The following is a 16,676-nucleotide window of genomic DNA, read 5'->3' on the forward strand; positions in this document are numbered from 1 at the left end:
CAGGCTTTCTTGTTCTATACTCCTCCTACTTCCTGACCCAAACCTCCATGTACCATTCCATTCCAGGGAGGGTTATCATGTACTCATCATTCTTCTTCAGCAAAACATTCATATACACCTCTATTTACCAGTCTCCCTTAAGACAGCTACTTTGCTGTGACTGACTGACTGACTGACTGACAGACTGACTGACTGACAGACAGACAGCCTGCCAGCCAGCCAGCCAGCCAGCCAGCCAACCAACCAACCAGCCAGCCAGCCAGCTAGCTAGCTAGCTAGGTAGGTAGGTAGGTAGCCAGCCAGCCAGCCAGCCAGCTAGCTAGCTAGGTAGGTAGCCAGCCAGCCAGCCAGCCAGCCAGCCAGCCAGCTAGCTAGCTAGCTATCTGATCAAATCCAGGGAAAATTATTCCTCAGTCATCTCACCTTCTGCAAGAGGTCCAAGCCTGCAGCTGCACTCCAAGCTGTGGAAGCCTCAGCATGCAGCAGGTCCAGAGGATACCCTTGCAGGAAGCAGGTTAGTACCCACTGTCCCCCAGGACAGGGGGGAACAGGAGGCCTTTCCCTACATGCTGTCATCTGTGCTTACAGGCCATAAACATCTACCCTCTGTGGCCCACGTGTGCAAACCCTCATCCAGCCCCACATGCTACACACATGCCATTTTCATGTCACAGTTACCTTACAGGGTCTTTCAATGCATTCCACATGCTGTGCAGTGCTAGGCCTTTCACGGCAGCACTGCATATAAATCCACAGATCTGCAGCCTACTGCAAGATGCTGACCCTGCTTTGCCAGGGTGACAGGCCTGGCCATCGGCCCAAGACTTCGGGCTATATTAAGCCACCTCAGGATGCCCCCGGGACCTATGGACTGCTCCTGTTGCTGTGTCTGTGTTCGTTCCTGTGGCCCTACCTGTCCCTCCTCTCCTCTTTTTCCCTTCCTCTCTGTCCTCGTGTCTTTCAAATCTAAGACCACATGCCATTGACAGGACACAACATGTGAGGGTCTCCTTTGCACATCCACTCCTTTCCAGTTATTTATAGAGAACGTCACAAGTTCCATCACAAACACTACCTTGACACGAGAGGGCGCTGTAGGAGTGGATTTCCATCACTTTTGGGCCTGCTGTCCTGCATTTCAAAGCCATTGCCTTCGTAGCACCCTTTGTGCTCAGAACTGCAATTCTTTGCAACACCCATGTCTTACACATGTCTTACCGTGTCTTACACATGCCACTCACACCTCCCAGGTCTCACAATTACTGCAGTGAGCCTGTAAACACGACCTGTACACCTCTCCCCATGTGCATACAGTATCACTCTTCCTATGTGCACACAGTATGTCTTTGTACTTTTCTCTTTCACTCTCAAATCTATGCCTGAGCATGTAGCAAAATTCAAGTGCTCCATGCTTGCTTCTCAGGAATCCATGCCTCCTGCTGCGGCAAGTGCAACACTTTTGAAACGTGACACATACCTTCTCATATCAGCATACCTAGGACAGCCAGAGCTGCACGCTCCCCGAGGACAGATTCTTCTCCATTTCTGCCTTGACACTCAAACCACGTGCCAGCCCATGGAGCTCCACATGGATGTAGTGCCCTTGTAATACAGGGAACCTGGTGAAACACAGAAATACTGTTGCTGCAACCTGTACATCCCTGCATGTTCCTTGTGACAGAGACACTTCAAGCCACATTCTTTCCTCCAGCTTTTGCAACACTTGTCTACCATCCATAACCCCCTCAGTGCCTCCTTGTATGCCCATTCACCTACTTCATCCTTGTCACCAACCCACTGCCAGGCTTTCCTGTTCCATACTCCTCCTACTTCCTGACCCAAAAATCCACCTACCATTCCATTCCAGGGAGGGTTATCACATAGTCATCATTCGTCTTCACCTAAACACTCATATCCACCTGTATCCACCAGTCTTCCTCAAGACAGCTACTTTGCACTTACTCACTCACGGACAGACAGTGAGCCAGCCACCTACCTAGCTAGCTAGCTACCTACCTACCTAGCTAGCTAGCTAGCTAGCTAGCTGATCACATCCAGGGAAAATTATTCCTCATTCCTGTCACCTTCTGTGAGAGGTCCAAGCCTGCAGCTGCACTCCAAATGGTCCAAGCTTCAGCGTGCACCGAGCAAAGAGGATATGCTTGCAGGAAGTAGGTTTGTACCCACTGTCCCCCAGCTCAGGGGGGAACAGGAGGCCTTTGCTTACATGCTGTCATCTGTGCTCACAGGCCATAAACATCTACCCTCCTTGGCCCACCTGTGCAAATCCCCATCCAGTCCCACATGCTACACACATGCCATTTTCATGTCACAGTTACCTTACAGGGTGTTTCAATGCATTCCACATGCTGTGCAGTGCTAGGCCTTGCACCGCAGCAATGCATGTATATGCACACATCTGCAGCCTGCTGCAAGATGCTGCCCCTGCTTTGCCAGGGTGACAGGCCTGGCCATCGACCCATGACTTCAGGCTACATTAACCCACCTCAGGATGGCCCCGGGACCTGTGGATCGCTCACACTGCTTTGTCCATGTTTGTTCCTGTGGCCCTACCTGTCCCTCCCCTCTTCTTTTTCTCTTCCTCTCTGTCCTTGTGTCTTTCAAACCTAAGACCAGATGCCAGTGACAGGGCACAACCTGCCAGGGTCTCCTTTGCACATCCATTCCTTCCCAGGTATTTATAGAGAACGTCACAAGTTCCATCAGAAACACTACCTCGACACCAGAGGGCGCTGTAGGAGTGGATTTCCATCACTTTTGGGCCTGCCGTCCTGCATTTCAAAGCCATTGCCTTCGTAGCAGCCTTTCTGCTCAGAACTGCAATTCTTTGCAACATCGACCTCCTAGACATGTCTTACCGTGTCTTGCACATGCCACTTACACCTCACAGGTGTCACAATTACTGCAGCGAGCCTGTAAACACGACCTGTACACCTCTCCCTATGTGCATACAGTATCACTCTCCCTATGTGCACACAGTATCTCTTTGTACTTTTCTCTTTCACTGAGAAATCTATGCCTCAACATGTACCCAAATTCAAGTGTTCCATGCTTGCTTCTCAGCAATGCATGCCTCCTGCTAAAACAACTGCAACACTTTTGAAACACGACACATACCTTCTCATATCAGCATACTTTGGAAAGCCAGAGCTGCACGCTTCCCCAGGACAGATTCTTCTCCATTTCTGCCTTGACACTCAAACCACGTGCCAGCCCATGGAGCTCCACATGGATGTAGTGCCCTTGTCATACAGGCAACCTGGTGAAACACAGAAATACTGTTACTGCAACCTGTACATCCCTGCCCGTTCCCTGTCACCGAGACAGTTCAAGACACGTTCTTTCCTCCAGCTTTTGCAAGCCTCTTCTACAATGCATAACCCCATCCGTGCCTTCTTCTAAGCCCATACACCTACTTCATCCTTGTCACTTACCTGCTCCCAGGCTTTCTTGTTCCATACTCCTCGTACTTCCTGACCGAAACCTCCACGTCCAATTCCATTCCAGGGAGGGTTATCACGTACTCATCATTCTTCTTCAGCAAAACATTCATATACACCTCTATTCACCAGTCTCCCTTAAGACAGCTACTTTGCTGTGACTGACTGACTGACTGACTGACAGCCAGCCAGCCAGCCAGCCAGCCAGCCAACCCACCAGCCAACCAACCAGCCAGCCAACCTGACAGCCAGCCACCTAGCTACCTAGCTAGCTAGGTAGCCAGCCACCTAGTTACCTAGGTAGGTAGGTAGGTAGGTAGGTAGGTAGCCAGCCAGCCAGCCAGCCAGCCAGCCAGCCAGCCAGCCAGCCACCTACCTACCTACCACACTACCTACCTAGCTAGCTAATCAAATCCAGGGAAAATCATTCCTCAGTCATCTCACCTTCTGCAAGAGGTCCAAGCCTGCAGCTGCACTCCAAGCTGTTGAAGCCTCAGCATGCAGCAGGTCCAGAGGATACCCTTGCAGGAAGCAGGTTTCTACCCACTGTCCCCCAGCTCAGGGGGGAACAGGAGGCCTTTGCCTACATGCTGTCATCTGTGCTTACAGGCCATAAACATCTACCCTCCCTGGCCCACCTGTGGAAATCTTCACGCATCCCCCCATGCCATAATCATGCCATTTTCATGTCACAGTTACCTTACAGGGTCTTTCAATGCCTTCTACATGCTCTGCAGTGATAGGCCTTTCACTGCAGCATGGCATATATATCCACACAGCTGCAGCCTGCTGCAAGATGCTGACCCTGCTTTGCTAGGGGGACAGGCCTGGCCATCGGCCCATGACTTCGGGCTATATTAACCTACCTCAGGATGCTCCTGGGACCCGTGGACCGCTCACATTGCTTTGTGCTTGTGCCTTATAGCTACTAACAAATGACAGTGCGAGGACACACTGTCTGAGCATCTCCTTTGCATATTCATTCGTGCACTGCTATTTCTACAGAATGTCACACATTCCATTAAAACAACTATCTACACACAGGAGGACACTGGAGGAGTGGACTTAGTTGCAGCCTGCCGTGTTGCATTTCAAAGCCATTTCCATCATAGCAGTCTTTCTGTTCACAACTCCAATTCTTTCCAACACCTACCTCCCATGTCGTACCCATGGCACTTAAAAATCACAGGTGTCATCTCACAAGTGCAGCACCCAGCCTGTCAACACACCTCGCACAATTCTCCAGATGCGCACAGAGGATCTCTTTGCACTTCTTACTTTCCCTCTCAAATCTCTGCCTCAGCATGTACAATACCTCAACCCCTCCACTTTTGCTCCTCAGCAATGCATGCCTCCTACTATGGCAACTGCAACACTTCTGAAACACAACACATACCTTCCCATATCCACATCTGTAGGACAGCCACAGCTGCATGCTCCAACAGGACACATTCTTATCCATTTCTGCCTTCAGAATCACACCGAGGAACAGCACATGTACCTGCACAGGGATGCAGCACCCTTGCAACACAGGCAGCCCCGTGAAACACACAAGTACTGTCACTGACACTGTACATCCCTTTCCATACCTGTCAGCAAGACATTTCAAGCTGCCTTCTTTCCTAAAGCTTTTCCAACACTCTTATACTATCAGGAATCCCCTCATTGCTCCCTTCTGTGTCATTTCACATACTTCATGATTCTCATTAAGCTACTCCGTGGGTCTCTTGTGACATACTCACACTACGTAGCGGCCCAAACATCCACATAGCATTCCATTTCAGGGATAATTGTCACACACTCCTTGTCCTTGCCCAGCAAACATCCATATATCAGTCCATCCACAAGTCTCCCTGCACACAGCCGCTTTGCAGGGACAATGGGCCCTCTCATGACACGCATGGCAAATTATTCCTAGGTCATCTCACCTTCTGGGACAGGTGTGTATGCACTAAGACCTAAGCCAGCAGCTGCACAGCAAATCCACTAGGCCTCAGTATGCAGCGGGCGAGGAGGATACGCCCGCAGGAACCGGGTTCGTACTCACCGTCCTGCAGCTGAGGGCGGAACGGGAGGCCTCGGGGTACGTGCGGTAAGCTGCGGTCTCACGCAATACACAAGCATCCTCTTTGGCCCACCCGTGGAAAGCCTCACCCAGCCGCACATGAAATAACCGTGCCATTTTCACGTCACAGGCACCTTACAGGCTGTTTCTACTCATTAGGGGCCCTGCACAGTGCTAGGCCACATACCACAGCAGTGCATTGAAAGCAAGAGATCTGGAGTCTGCTGCAACTCACCGACCCCACTCGCCCAGGGGGACAGGCCTGGCCACACTGCCGTTGCTTCAGGGTCCATGAATCGATGTGGTGATGCTGCGGTGACTCACGCAGTGCCGATAAAGCTTCGTTCCTGTCCCTGGCTGTGCGGCCATCTGTTGTTCCAGCGCTCCTTTTCTGTCCTCTTTTGCTCCTCGTGTCTCATACCTATGAGGAAATCCAAGGGAGAGGACACACCGTCTGAAGGTGTCCTTTGCCCCTCATTTCATTCTGACCCTTGTCATTGTCATGACCAGCAGTATGGAAACACAACAGGCTACCTGATGAGTGCACTCATCTCACATCCAGCCCGATACCTTGCATTTCAAAGCCGTTTCCTTCGTAACACTTTGTCCGCACAGAACTGCATTCCCTTCAGGCACCTGCCTCCGATCTCTTAGACATGTCACTTGCAACTCACAGGTGTCACAATTGTTGCATCCAGCTGGTACATGCACCCTGCATAGTTTTCTGTATGCACACAGAATATCTCTTGGCACCTCTCTATTTCACTTCCAAACCTCTGCCCCTACATGTATGAGAACTCAGGTGCTCTGTGTTTGTTTCTCAGCAATACATACCTTCTGCTATGCATACTATGACACTCTTTAAATACCAAACATACCTTGCCATATCCACATCAGAGGACATCCCGATGTGAAGGCTCCAGCAGGGCACTTTCTTCTAAATGTCTGCCTTCACAATCCCACATGTGCCAGCACACGTTGCTCCATATGGATGCATTACCCTTGCAATGCAGGCAGCCCTGTGAAACACACCAATACCGTCACTGACCCTGTACATCCCTTTCCATACCTGTCAGCAAGACATTTCAAGCTGCCTTCTTTCCTAAAGCTTTTCCAACACTCTTATACAATCAGGAACCCCCTCATTGGCCCCTTCTCTGTCATTTGACAGACCCGATCTTTCTCACTAAGCCACTCATGGTCTTTTTTGCTATGTAATCATAGTATGTACTGACCTGAACACCCACATACCATTCCATTTCAGGGATTGTTGTCACACATTCATCATCCTTCCTCACTCCATCATTCCTCTAGATCTCCATCCACAGGCCTCCCTCAGGACACATAATTTGCACTGACAGTCAGCCACCTTCTTATATTCACGGAGAATTACTTCTCAGCCATCTCACCGTCCGGGACAGGCGTGTATGCAATAATGGCAAGGCCTGCAAACGCCCTCTGAATTGAATTGTCCAAGCCTCAGCATGCAGTGGGCGAACACTAAACGCTCGCAGGATCCCGGCTCGTACATGCTGGCAGGAACTAGGTTTGTACGTACTCTCCCTCACCTCAGGGGGAAGCAGGAGGCCTTCGGGTACCTGCCGTAAGCTCCGCTCCCGTGCCACAAACATCTATCCTCTTTGCCTCAGCTGTGGGAAGCCTCACCCACCCTTACATGACATAAGCTTGCCATTTCCTATGTCACAGGCACCTTATAGGGTGTTTCCATGCATTCCACACTCTCCGCAGTGCTAGGCCACGTACCACAGCAGTGCATATGGAGCAACAGATGCTGAACCTGCTGCCACACACTGAGCCCACTTTCCCAGGGGGACAAGTCCGGCCACCGTCCCGTGGCTACGGGGTCCATTACCTGACGTCACGGTGCCCTCAGGACCCACGCAGTGCCGCCGTAGCTCCGTGAGCCTTTCTGTGCACGCACGTCTTCTCTTTTCCACTCTCTCTTTTTTTTTCCTTTCCTGGCATCTTTTCATCTCTCCTCACGTCTCATACCTAGAAAGAAATGCAAGTGAGAGGACATACTGTGCGAGGGTATCCTCTGCACGTTTTCACTTTCATCACGACCGCTGTGTGAACACTTCAGGCCACTGTAGGAGTGCAGTCACCCCACTTGCAGCCCGCTACCTGGCATTTCAAGGCCATCGCCTTTGTAGCACTTGTTCCCCACAGAACTGCCACGCTTTCCAGTACCTTCCTCCCACGTCTCGCACATGTCACTTACCACTCACAGGTGCCACAGTTACTGCACCAAGCTTGGAAGCACGCTGTGCACAATGATCTGTATGCACACACATATGTCTTGGCACTTATCCATCTCACTACCTAAACAGGCATGAAAGCAAAAATGCTCCACGTCTGCTTCTCATCAACACATACCGTGCAGTATGGCAACTCTGACACGTTTTAAACACGACACATACCTTCCCTTATCCACGTACAGAGGACAGCCAGAGGTGAAGGCTCCAGCAGGACACTTTCTTCTCCACGTCCGCCTTGACAATCACAGCCAGTGCCAGCAGATGTAGCTCCACACGGAGGCAGTAGCCTCGCCATGAAGGCAGCCCTGTGAAACACACGAATACAGTCACTGAAAGATCCACATGAAATACACATCAAATTCCACTTCAGTGATTTCTGTCATAGACTCCTAAATCTTTCTCAACCAAACATCCATCTACAACTCCATCCAAAAGGCTCCCTGCACACAGCTGCTTTGCACATTAGAAGCATGAAAAATTATTCCTAGCTCATCTCACCTTGTGGGACAGCTGTGTATGTATGCACTTAAATCAAAGCCAGCAGCTCGACTTCAAATCTTCTAGGCCTCAGTATGCAGCGGGTGAAGAGGATATGCCCGCAGGAAGCAGGTTTGTACACACCGTCCAGCAGCTCAGGGGGGAACGGGAGCCCTCGGGATACACGTGATAAGCTCCCGTCTCACGCAGGCCACAGCTATCCTCTTTGGCCCACCTGTGGAAAGCGTCCCCCAGCCCCACAGTCCTCAGCCACGCCATTTTCCCCTCACAGTTACCTAGCAGCATTTCCTGACGCATCGCACACTCTCCGCAGGCCTAGGCCTGGCACCACAGCACCGCATTCGCATCGACAGATCTGGAGCCCGCCGCCAGACACCGACCCAGTTTTAGCAGGGGGACAGGCCCGGGCATCGGCGCACGCCTTCCCCGAAGGAATTCACCCACATCACAACGCCCGCCGGGAACCACGGCCCGGTCATATGCTCTGTCGCTGTCCTGTTATGTGTCCCTACCTGTCCTTCCAATCTTCCTTTCCTCTCTTCTCTTCTCTCTCTCTCTCCTTCTGTCTCTCGTACCTACTGACAGGTGACAGTGAGAGGACCCACCGCCTGAGTATGTCTTCTCCACATCATTTCCTTCACAGGCATTTATACAAAACGTTATAAGCTCCTTCATAAATGGTACCTGCGCACAATGGGACGCCATAGGAGCGGACTCACCTCCCTTCCAGCCTGCCGTGTTGCATTTCTAAGGCATTCCCCTCGGAGAACTTTGTGACTTTCAAAGAAACCTGTCTAGGAGAGAAACAGTAAAAAACTGAGCTGTCTGCTACATCTGCATACCATTACCAGGCACTTGAACAGCAAGGAAGTGCCCAAACCAGGAAACAATTACTTCATTCTTACTCCTGTGTGCCTACTTACCATCTTTGACAAGTACAAACATTCACTTAGCCCCTGCAGTCACGTACAAACCTGATGGTTCTTACCTGCTTTGGTTTTCCACCTTCATTTCAATGCTTTGCTCCTCATGTACAGCTAGTTCCACCTTTTTTTTTCCGGTTCCATGCGCTTTTGGTTTGTTTGCTCAATGTCTTTTCCTTTTCCTCTGCCATGGTGCCTTTATTTCAATTTTAATTTTTTTTTTTTTTTTTTTTTTAAAGGGAGCATGCCACCTCGGGTGCATCTCTGTTCCCTAGCATCCGTGCTTTTTCCTTTTTTTCCTGTCTTTTTTTTTTTTCCCATTACCAAATTATATATATTTCTACATAAAATATATATTATAAATAAAATGTATATATACTATGCAAGACATCAGACATATAGTAACATATACAAATATATGAATTCCATTATATACCATATATATTATATGTATAATATCTAACATACATTCCATATATTTCATATATACCACATATGATATAGCCAATAGATAATATATATTACCTACTACCCATTTTATAGCCAAATATGATATGTATAATATCTATATTTCATATATCCACATGAAATACATAAAATTGATGTAACATACATATACTAGATATATTATTATACTCAGCTGCTGCTTACCGGGTTGCTGCTCCTCAGGCAACCGTCAGCAGGTGTTTCTGGGGGTGGTGATGCTCCTCAGGCAACCGTCAGCAGGTGTTTCTGGGGGTGGTGATGCTCATCAGGCAACCGTCTCCAGGTGTTTCTGGGGGTGGTGATGCTCATCAGCCGAACAGCTTGTACATCTGTGCGAAAGTCCAGAAGCCATACCTAGTGTTCCAAAAAATGCATTTTTCTGAAAGGAGCGACTATTCCATCTCAAGGTCCTGGTAAACACACCGAAAGCACCAGAGCCCACACAACAGGGCTACGCACTCTCCCGTCCCGGCAGCAGCCGCTCCACCTGCACAGCGTCCCGGCTCAGCCTCCACCCGAGCGCCCCGAACACCGGCACCACCCACGCCTCGCGGTGGCCGGCCGCTGCAGGTCCTCTACTCCCTGCCCGTTCCATCGTCCCCGACGTTCCTGTATGTGTGTGCCACTCAGTGTGGAGCACGTGCTGTTTTCCAGTATCTCCTTCTTACCTGCCCAGGCGCCGCGCTGACCGGACAGCCCCCACAGCCCGTAGTCAGTCCGTGCCGCAGACACCCGAGCAGCCGGGCCGCGAGCGCGCAGGACCCGGTGCGGGGACGCGGCCGCCGCCGTCGGTGCCCCCCCCGTCCCGTTCCCGGCGCGGGGATGCTGCTGCCGCCGCCCGCGCCCCCCCCCCTTCCCGGCGCCGGGACGCGGCCGCGGCCGGCGTGGCCCCCCCCCCCCAGATTCCCGGCACGGGGATGCAGCTGAGGCTGGCCGTCCCCGTTTCCTTTGCGCCGCAAACAAACTGCTGCCGCCGCCGGGACATCCACCTCCCCTCCCCGGAGACGCAGCCCGGGCGGGCGGGTCCCCCACCCCTGTCTATCGGCGGCGGCGAGTGCTGCTGCCGCCGCTGCCGCCGCCCCCCCCCTCCTCGGCGGCAGGCGCCGCCGCTCCCCCGGCGACTCAGGAAACCTGTACCGCTCTGCGCGCAACAGACCCCCCAGCCTCCACCGGCCTCTCGACCGGGGTCGCCGCCGGCTTCACCTGCAGTCCGCCGGCGCTCCGCCGTCGCCGCCGCCGCCCACGCCGCCGCCCCCGCCGCTCCACCGGCGCCGCTCCGCCACCTCTCCCGCAGCTCCGCCGCAGCCGGCACTCAGCCGCGGAGCGCCGTCGCCGCTCGGCCGCCGCCGGCAGTCCACCGCCGCTGCCCCGCCGCCGCCGCTGGCCGCGCCGGTGGCGGTTCTCCGCCCCATCCGCTCCCGCCGCCGCCGCCGCCCGGCCGGGCGTCGCGGCGCTAACCGCCGCGCCGCGGCGGTTCTCGCCGCTCTCCGCTCCGCGCCCGCGCTCCGCCGCTCGTCCTCCCGCCGCCGCCGCCCGGCGGGCGGGCGCGCTGGCCCGCCCGGCGCTCGCGGCGGTTCTCCGCCGCTCCGTGCTCCCGCCCGCCGCCGCCGCCCGGCCCGGAGCGTCAGCTGGCGCCTGGGCGCCGCGCCCGGCGCTCCGCGGCGGTTCCTCCGCCGCCTCCCTCCTCCGGCCGGGCGTCGGCGCTGGGCACCGCCGCGCTCGCGGCTGCCCGGTGCTCCTCCGCCCTCCGCCGCCGCCACCGCCGCCGCCCGGCCCGAGCGTCGCGGCGCTGGCCGCCGCCCGGCGCTCCGCGGCGGTGTTCCTCCGCCCCTCCGCCCGCCGCCGCGGCCGCCGCCCGGCCCGGAGCGTCGGCGGCTGGGCCGCGCCGGCGCTCGCGGCGGTGCTCCCCGCCCCTCCGCCCCGCCGCGCCGCCGGAGCTCCGCGGCGGTGTTCCGCCGCCCCTCCCGCCGCCGCCGCCGCCGCCGCCCGCCCGGCCGGAGCGTCGCGCGCTGGGCCGGCGCTCCGCGGCCGGTGTTCCGCCCGTCCCTCGCCGCCCGCCGCCGCGGTGCTCCGCGGCAGTGTTCCGCCGCCCCTCCGCCGCCGCCGCCACCGCCGCGCCGCCCGGCCCGGAGCGTCGCGCGCTGGGCCGCCGCCGGCGCTCCGCGGCCGGTGCTCCGCCGCCCCTCCGCCCCTCCGCTCCCGCCGCCGCCCGGCCGCCGCCGGCGCTCACCTTCCACTGCCTCACCGTAGCCGCCGCCGCTCCGCCGCTCCTCGTCCGCCGCTGGTGCTCCTAGGGGTCTCGCGGCCGGCGCCGGGGGGCCCCTCTTGAGGGGCTCGGAGCCGAGGGGCGGGGAGAGGCGGGCCGGGGCGGAGAGGGGCGGGCCGGGGCGGGGCTTGGCGGCCAGGGGCGGGCCGGGGCGCCGAGGGGCGTGGCCGCCGTTCGGCCGACGGCGCCGGTGCGTATCCCTGAACGCAGGGATCTCGGCAGCTCCCGCCGCCCCGACCGCGCCGTCGCTCTTTCCCGCAAGCCCGCAAGGCTCGCGAGCCGCCGCGGCGGCACTCTCGGGGTGCCCATTTCGTTCAGGCAGCCAGGTACGTTCCTAAACCCCCTGAGAATACCCCGCGGCCGCCCTTTTCGAACGCGTCACAACTGCGCATGCTCGAGCCAGCCGACGCCATTTTGGCCGTCGTCCGTACCGCGCATGCTCGAGCGATGCGGGCGCCATTTTGGTTGTCGTCCGTACCGCGCATGCTCGAGCGATGCCGACGCCATTTTGGTAGTCCACGGTACCGCGCATGCTCGAGCGATGCCGACGCCATTTTGGTAGTCCACCGTACCGCGCATGCTCGAGCGATGCGGGCGCCATTTTGGTTGTCGTCCGTACCGCGCATGCTCGAGCGATGCCGACGCCATTTTGGTAGTCCACGGTACCGCGCATGCTCGAGCGATGCCGACGCCATTTTGGTAGTCCACGGTACCGCGCATGCTCGAGCGATGCCGACGCCATTTTGGTAGTCCACGGCATCGCGCATGCTCGGTACAGCGCGGGTGAGGGTGGGGGTGTAGGGTACAGGGATCGGGTGCAGGGATCAGGGGTTATAGGGTACTGTAAAAGGCTTATAGCGAGGGTGAGGAAGAGGGTGGGGTGAGGGAGCAGGGACAAGGGATCAGGTGTAGGGATCAGGAGTCATCATTACAGTGAGGATGAGGATGAGGGTCACCATGAGGGTGAGGGAACAGGGCCAAGGGGTCAGGTGCAGGGGATCAGGTTTTAGGGCTACAGTGAGGGTATAGATGAGGGTAATATGACACTACAGTGCCAAGGGATCAGGTGCAAGGGATCAGGGTTAGGGTTACGATTAGGGGGTGCGTTCAGGTGCAAGGGATCAGGGTTAGGGTTACGATTAGGGGTGCGTTCAGGGGGCGTGGTCTAGGGAGAGGGTTGCAAAGGGGCGGGTCTGAGTCGTCAGGGGGCGTGGTCTAGGGTTCGGGTTGCGAAGGGGCCCAGGTGCAGTGAATAGGGGGGGTGGTGAGGAGGGGGTGTGTCGAGGGTTAGGGTTGTTACAGTAGTAATAGTGATGCCAGTGCTTAGGATTAGGGGTAATTAGCATCATGAGGTCATTAGTGTTTTTCAGATGCTTGGCATCATTAATGTTTTTAGTATATATAGAACTGTTAGCCTATGTAGGGTAATCAGCATCATGAAGGTAGTGGAAAAAGATAGCAAATTAAGTATTGGCATAATTAGGGTACTCAGCATAATTGGGGTTGTTAGCATAATTAGGGTTGTTAGCATAATTAGGGGTTGTTACCATAATTAGGGTTTTAGCATAAACAAATAGGGTTGTTAGCATAATTAGGGGTTGTTAGCATAATGAAGGTGATTAGCATAATTAGGGGTTGTTAGGATAATTAGCATATTAGTGTAATCAGCATTGTCAGGGCAGTTAGCATAATGCATCCATATCATTAGAATAATGAGAACATCATTTGCATAACTGGGGCAATTGCAATCATTAGCATTGTGAGGATGATTAATTATGAATGAGAGTGATTACCATACTTACAGTTCATTACCATAATTTTAGTCATTTGCATACCTACAGTAACTAGCCACTGTCCTCATCAGAGGAAACTTTTTCTGAACCCTATGATTTTCATTCCTTTACAATTAAGACACTTCGCAGCAGGAGGGCAAGGACCGTCCAGAAGACAATTAAGACACTTTGCAGCAGGAGGGCAAGCACCTACATGAGTACAATGAAGATACCCACCCCAGTGACAACAAGGACCATGTCAACAGCAATCAGCAGTACTAGAAGAGAATGATCATAATGACCACAATTGTGGTCATTATGCTGCATAAGGTAAGAACAACAATGACCACATATAGGAGAACAGACACAAACAATACAATCATGACAGGCACAGTAGCAAAGATAAGCACAATAAGTACAGGAAGTACAAAAATGACACCAACCATGGTACGCCATCCAGGAGAGCAGTTAGAAGATCTGCAGAAACAGCGGAGATTGACTGGGCGGGGTCGGTGGTGACGTCGGTGGGCGGAGTCGGTGGTGACGTCGGTGGGCGGGGTTGGGGCGGGGTCGGTGGGCAGGGTCGGTGGTGACGTCGGTGGGCGGGGTAGGGGCGGAGTCAGGGGGCGGGGTCGGCGGTGACGTCGGTGGGCGGGGTAGGGGTGGAGTCGGGGCGGGGTCAGTGGTGACGTCAGTGGGCGGGGTCAGTGGTGACGTCGGTGGGCGGGGTCGGTGGGCGGGGTCAGCGGTGACGTCGGTGGGCGGGGTAGGGGGGCGGAGTGGGCGGGGTCAGGGTGACGTCAGGGGCGGGGTCGGGGCGGGGTCTGGGCGGGGTCTGCGGTGACGTCAGTGGGCGGGGTACGTGGGCGGAGTCGGTGGCAGGGTTAGGGTTAGGGTTAGGGTTAGGGTTAGGGTTAGGGTTAGGGTTAGGGTTAGGGTTAGGGTTAGGGTTAGGGTTAGGGTTAGGGTTAGGGTTAGGGTTAGGGTTAGGGTTAGGGTTAGGGTTAGGGTTAGGGTTAGGGTTAGGGTTAGGGTTAGGGGGCGGGATTAGGGTTAGGGTTAGGGTTAGGGGGCGGGATTAGGGTTAGGGGGCGGGTTAGGGTTAGGGGTAGGGTTAGGGTTAGGGGGTGGGGTTAGGGTTAGGGTTAGGGTTAGGGTTAGGGTTAGGGTTAGGGTTAGGGTTAGGGTTAGGGTTAGGGTTAGGGTTAGGGTTAGGGTTAGGGTTAGGGTTAGGGTTAGGGTTAGGGTTAGGGTTAGGGTTAGGGTTAGGGTTAGGGTTAGGGTTAGGGTTAGGGTTAGGGTTAGGGTTAGGGTTAGGGTTAGGGTTAGGGTTAGGGTTAGGGTTAGGGTTAGGGTTAGGGTTAGGGTTAGGGTTAGGGTTAGGGTTAGGGTTAGGGTTAGGGTTAGGGTTAGGGTTAGGGTTAGGGTTAGGGTTAGGGTTAGGGTTAGGGTTAGGGTTAGGGTTAGGGTTAGGGTTAGGGTTAGGGTTAGGGTTAGGGTTAGGGTTAGGGTTAGGGTTAGGGTTAGGGTTAGGGTTAGGGTTAGGGTTAGGGTTAGGGTTAGGGTTAGGGTTAGGGTTAGGGTTAGGGTTAGGGTTAGGGTTAGGGTTAGGGTTAGGGTTAGGGTTAGGGTTAGGGTTAGGGTTAGGGTTAGGGTTAGGGTTAGGGTTAGGGTTAGGGTTAGGGTTAGGGTTAGGGTTAGGGTTAGGGTTAGGGTTAGGGTTAGGGTTAGGGTTAGGGTTAGGGTTAGGGTTAGGGTTAGGGTTAGGGTTAGGGTTAGGGTTAGGGTTAGGGTTAGGGTTAGGGTTAGGGTTAGGGTTAGGGTTAGGGTTAGGGTTAGGGTTAGGGTTAGGGTTAGGGTTAGGGTTAGGGTTAGGGTTAGGGTTAGGGTTAGGGTTAGGGTTAGGGTTAGGGTTAGGGTTAGGGTTAGGGTTAGGGTTAGGGTTAGGGTTAGGGTTAGGGTTAGGGTTAGGGTTAGGGTTAGGGTTAGGGTTAGGGTTAGGGTTAGGGTTAGGGTTAGGGTTAGGGTTAGGGTTAGGGTTAGGGTTAGGGTTAGGGTTAGGGTTAGGGTTAGGGTTAGGGTTAGGGTTAGGGTTAGGGTTAGGGTTAGGGTTAGGGTTAGGGTTAGGGTTAGGGTTAGGGTTAGGGTTAGGGTTAGGGTTAGGGTTAGGGTTAGGGTTAGGGTTAGGGTTAGGGTTAGGGTTAGGGTTAGGGTTAGGGTTAGGGTTAGGGTTAGGGTTAGGGTTAGGGTTAGGGTTAGGGTTAGGGTTAGGGTTAGGGTTAGGGTTAGGGTTAGGGTTAGGGTTAGGGTTAGGGTTAGGGTTAGGGTTAGGGTTTTAGGGTTAGGGTTAGGGTTAGGGGTTAGGGTTAGGGTTAGGGTTAGGGTTAGGGTTAGGGTTAGGGTTAGGGTTAGGGTTAGGGTTAGGGTTAGGGTTAGGGTTAGGGTTAGGGTTAGGGTTAGGGTTAGGGTTAGGGTTAGGGTTAGGGTTAGGGTTTGGGGTTAGGGTTAGGGTTGGTTTAGGGTTAGGGTTGGGAGTTAGGGTTAGGGTTAGGGTTAGGGTTAGGGTTAGGGTAGGGTTAGGGTTAGGTTAGGGTTAGGGTTAGGGTTAGGGTTAGGGTTAGGGCTAGGGCTAGGGTTAGGGTTAGGGTTAGGGTTAGGGTTAGGGTTAGGGTTAGGGCTAGGGCTAGGGTTAGGGTTGGGGTAGGGGTTCGAGTTGGGTTAGGGTTTGTGTTTGGGTTGGGGTTTGGATAGGGTTAGGGTTAGGGTTAGGGTTAGGGTTAGGGTTAGGGTTAGGGTTAGGGTTAGGGTTAGGGTTAGGGTTAGGGTTAAGGTTAGGGTTAGGGTTAGGGTTAGGGTTAGGTTTGGGAGTTAGGGTTAGGGTTAGGGTTAGGGTTAGGGTTAGAGGTTAGGGTTAGGGTTAGGGTTA

General features: G+C 54.5%; 1 protein-coding gene and 1 long non-coding RNA gene across 35 annotated transcripts in view; one reads left to right on the forward strand and one right to left on the reverse strand.

Annotated features, from left to right (window-relative positions):
• The window catches only part of LOC146422091 (uncharacterized), a 247,751-nt gene that overhangs the window by 67,520 nt on the left and 163,555 nt on the right, over positions 1-16,676 (reverse strand). Inside the window, exon 1 of one of the 3 annotated variants that reach the window (XR_014848356.1) lies at positions 4,858-4,979. The exons of the other annotated variants lie outside the window; for them this stretch is intronic. This is a non-coding gene — a long non-coding RNA (uncharacterized LOC146422091). Of the gene's footprint in view, positions 1-4,857; positions 4,980-16,676 lie in introns of those variants that run through there. 3 annotated transcript variants of the gene reach the window in all.
• The window catches only part of LOC146422092 (uncharacterized), a 540,861-nt gene that overhangs the window by 42,334 nt on the left and 481,851 nt on the right, over positions 1-16,676 (forward strand). The window lies entirely within an intron of this gene.

This window comes from Lichenostomus cassidix, unplaced genomic scaffold (genome assembly GCF_008360975.1).
Source record: "Lichenostomus cassidix isolate B80296 unplaced genomic scaffold, HeHo_3.0 HiC_scaffold_47, whole genome shotgun sequence".
In the NCBI taxonomy this organism is placed as follows: Eukaryota; Metazoa; Chordata; class Aves; order Passeriformes; family Meliphagidae; genus Lichenostomus; species Lichenostomus cassidix.